This window comes from Xenia sp. Carnegie-2017, unplaced genomic scaffold (genome assembly GCF_021976095.1).
Source record: "Xenia sp. Carnegie-2017 unplaced genomic scaffold, XeniaSp_v1 HiC_scaffold_29, whole genome shotgun sequence".
In the NCBI taxonomy this organism is placed as follows: domain Eukaryota; kingdom Metazoa; phylum Cnidaria; class Anthozoa; order Malacalcyonacea; family Xeniidae; genus Xenia; species Xenia sp. Carnegie-2017.
In genome coordinates this window covers 416,668-420,902 of record NW_025813492.1, presented here as the reverse complement: position 1 = coordinate 420,902, position 4,235 = coordinate 416,668, and the positions used below count along the sequence as shown (strand labels likewise).

The window sequence follows — 4,235 nt, the reverse complement described above, 5'->3', positions numbered from 1 at the left end:
TCCAACCTGCTGCCTATGTACTTTTCTAAATGTGACTAAGATAATGAGCCCCTAACAAATCTGATTTTAATAAGATGCATCATATGTACATCCATATATCAAAAATTGTTATTTGGACTCTGTAAAAAAATTGCATAAGGACATTTTCACCTTCACATTGATCATAATCACAAGAGAGCTGTTGGTAGTTTTGATGATAGATTCATTACACAACTGACATGATGATGGGTAAAGGATGGGACATGATCGATCTACAAAGATAACAGCATCATCACAGAAAACATTTCTCACATCGGGCACAACAAAAAACCAAATATTTAAATAAAATTCATAAGTATGTACATTATACTTACCAATGCTGCAAATCTTTCCATCAGATGAAATGGATTGTGTTGGCTTGATATATTGAAAATAACCATCCAACCACACTTCTCGATCATGGAGAGGATTATTCTTATGGACATCATCGCATTCTTGACAAATATATCTCAACACACCACATTGTCTGCATCTCAGTACAGCTTCATTTTCATTGCATCTACAACACTTCATAGCAGATAAAGGAGGAGCAAATGATGACACAGTTACATTGAATATTTTTTCCTCATACTTTCCCAATTTTCTTCGATTTTCCATTCTTTTGCCAAGCAGATGGCCCAGTATCCACTTCTCCAATAACCAACTGACAGCTTTCAAGAATGGCTTCAAGATCTAAAATGAAAATGAAATGATTTTATGACATAAAGCTGTTTCCTTTTCTATTTTTTTCTAAAATATGACACAATTATAAAAGAGTACATTGAAGTGTTAAAAGCACAGTCACATGTATAAAAATATAAAAACTATGTATAGATGCAGTGGCCTGACAGCACTAAAGTTTTGCTTCTGTTATGTAAAGTTGAGATAAAGAAGTATTATCAATAACCCTTTTGGAATGGAATGGAATGGAATAAAATGGATAAAAAATCTAAAATGCTTCTATTTCTTTGATAAAAGTATTATTTCCCAGCACACACCTCTTTGTGTATTTCTATTGCTCGAAGTGCTTTGCCTCGGCTTATGAATAATTCGTTCGCCATCTTCGTTTCTTTGAAGAACTATATCTCTACTGGCATTTCTTCTTCAATAGTTTTACTTCTACTTCGAACACCTTGATTTGTAATAGCATTGACATTGCTTATTGCAGACAGCAGCTGCTCATCAATCGTTGGTTTACTCAGCTTACGGCGTTTATGAGACATGTGTGATTGCATAAATAAGAGGTGAAACCCCGATGTGTTTAATATTTCATAAAAATACTGATACATGGTACTGTAAAATATCTTCGCTCCAATAACAAAACAAAATGGCGCGCGCTAAGTTTTTTGGTTTTTTCATTTCGGCAACTGGCAAAGGAGCCACTCATGTCACCAGGCCTATTGTTTGAACGGACGTTTCAAATTGACTTATAGAGTCAATTTGAGGGTATTTTCCATTGAGCTCTATAAGACCTGGAGGGGCAAAGGGGCCTGGGCCTCGTGGTCAAAAACATGGCGGATTTTGGTGGTCAAAGTCAGCGGAGAGACGCGGGCTCATGAAATGAAATTTTTGTCGCCCACCCTGATTTGACCACCACGATTGCGAGTATAGAAAATATCAAAACTATTTATTTTCCTAACATAAACACTTTTTTAAAACTTTATTTATTAAACTGCCAACTTTTGTGGTTTGCGGATGCTGAAATAACGACAGAAAAGGGAACATTTCTTGACTCCGGTAAGTAGCACAGTATTAGTTTTACTATTTTGTTTTTAACACGATACTTGAAGCTTGTTTCTACTACTAAGTTTTAATTTAAAGTTATTTTGGTCCAGTCTTGTTTGTTCTTCAGTTAATCGCTCGCCAGACGTGGCGAAGCTGTCAATTTTTATCGAGTTTTGCATCCATCTTGTATCATGATCAAGGCATCAAGCTAAACTCTCCTGATTTGAATTGAGTTTATCTCCCAAAATGGGGCATAATTTGTTCATGTTTTTTGAAAGATGAAGGGAAAGTTTACAACAGAGTTGTGTTGAAATTGAATGCAGTGCCATGCAAAATTAATGAGAACTATGGTATATGTTGTATAATAAAATAACTATTAAACTGTTTGCCTGCTCAATTTGACTGACTGTATAGTGTAGACAATTATAATGTGAGATTGGAAAGTTGGATTTATGCAAACAATTTTAAAGTACTACTTAGCGTTTCTGTAAATGAAGTATTTATTGTTATAGTAAACAGGTTACTACTTCAAAACCAAGATGAAAGTAGTGTGTTGAACAATGTGCTAAGATTTGTTTCTACCTTGAAATTTTTGTTCAACAGTAGCTTATGATTATATCATTAATATGCATGAAATTAAACATATTATTGTCTCATCTCATCAAATCCATACTTGGTATGATTCCAGGTGATCCACAAATTCACATCGATGCATTGGTTACAATGAAGTTGAATGTAGAAGAAGCAAAAATAGATGGCAAAGAAATTCTTTGTGTCTTATGAAGAATTAGTAGAAATCAATAAAAAGAATTCTTTAAACAAATTGTAAACAAATTTAAATTTGCTCATGGTCAAGCAACCTAGTCAAAGAAGCAAAGTCTGTCTTCAACATGTGACCTTTCCAATTATTTAGTTTCTTTGTACAAAATACTATTTTCGAGAAACTTGATTTGTAAGTCTTTCATTAATATTTTTTACCAAGAGATAAAAGGAACTAATTCAAAGGCTTGATGTAAAATACAAAGATTTAACAAGTTGTTTATCATTTAATTCCCAAATGTTAGTTTGTACATATAAATAATTAGTATTGGTAGCTGTAAGTTGTTTAAGCAAAACAGAAGAGTAGTAGTGCTCGAAGGGGTTAGCATTTTGAAAATTATATCTTGTTCATGACATATATTACACAATTCCAAAAACTGTAAGTAATGCACAATAATATCTATAGAACTTGATAAATTTTTCACCTACACTGTCAAATAACTATTTTGCCTTCATGCAGCAATAGACAGTGTTTTGTCAGAGAAACCAATGCACTTTAGTTTCCAAGTTTGTAATTTCAATGGAAAATTAATGTAGTTCTGTTCAGTAATAGATCCAAGATTCTGCCAAGCTGTTTACAAAATACAAATTACCAAGCAACAGTGTCATGGTGTTTTGAATTTATTTTTTTTGTAGCTCTACTAGTTCAACATACTTTCTTTATGAGTTTTCAGTAGATTTATCAGGTAATGACAATACACTTATGATACTTATCCATGGTAAATTTTCAGTTGACTTATGTCGTAGGACTGAAGCAAACATTTTCTCGCTTCCTTTGGAGCATTTTTACACAGATTTATCCATTTGAGCAAGAAAATAGTTGCACCAAACTGTTTAGAAACAGTAAACACACAGAAGCATGAAATAATGTATAAGTTTGACAAGATTGACAGGTCTACTAAAGAATGCCGTTTGATTTTCACTTTTAAAGGTTAAAATGTCATAAAATAACTTAAATGTTACATCCAAAATATGCGTTTCTACCGTCGATTTTCTTTATTTTTAAGTGTCTGTACTGTGTTTTTCACGCAATGCTGAAGCATTATTTTCACATGATATGCTGTCGGTATCGTAATTGTTTTTTTTCTCACTTGTTTTCGTTCATACAAACAGTATTAGAAATCAGGAGGGAGTGAATATTAAAAAAAATGTTTAAAGTGGAAGTTTTGACCACCAAAATCCGCCATTACCGCCATGTTTTTGACCACGCGGCCGCGCGCTAATAATTTATACTAATTTTGTTGACGTTTCCCCTCCAGTTATTATAGAACTCAATGGTATTTTCACAATTAGCGTATAGAGTTAATTTAAGGAAGAGCCTGGGTTGGAGTAACATACAAGTACATACGAGTAACATACGAGTACATACGAGTGACATACGACTATTTTCTGGTCAACAAATGAGAAACAACCATTGAGTTCTATAAGACCTGGAGGGGAAACGTCAACTAAATTACTATAAATTATCAGCGCGCGGCCGCGTGGTCAAAAACATGGCGGATTTTGGTTGTCAAAGTCAGCGGAAAGGCGCGGGCTCATAAAATGAAATTTTTTTCGCCCACCCGGATTTGACAACCACAATTGCGATTATATAAAATATCAATGCCAAGCACAAAACTTTAGAAATTTTATCTTAAAACATGCTGCAAACTTGTTTGGTATACGGATGCTGA

General features: G+C 33.7%; 1 long non-coding RNA gene across 1 annotated transcript; it reads right to left on the bottom strand.

The window, feature by feature from the left end:
- Window positions 1-643: 643 nt before the first annotated feature.
- Window positions 644-1,107, bottom strand: LOC124454047. The gene is made up of 2 exons (XR_006951321.1): window positions 1,017-1,107; window positions 644-711 (listed from the first exon to the last, which is right to left on the bottom strand). It is a non-coding gene; the product is annotated as an uncharacterized LOC124454047 (long non-coding RNA).
- Between the last annotated feature and the right edge of the window lie 3,128 nt (window positions 1,108-4,235).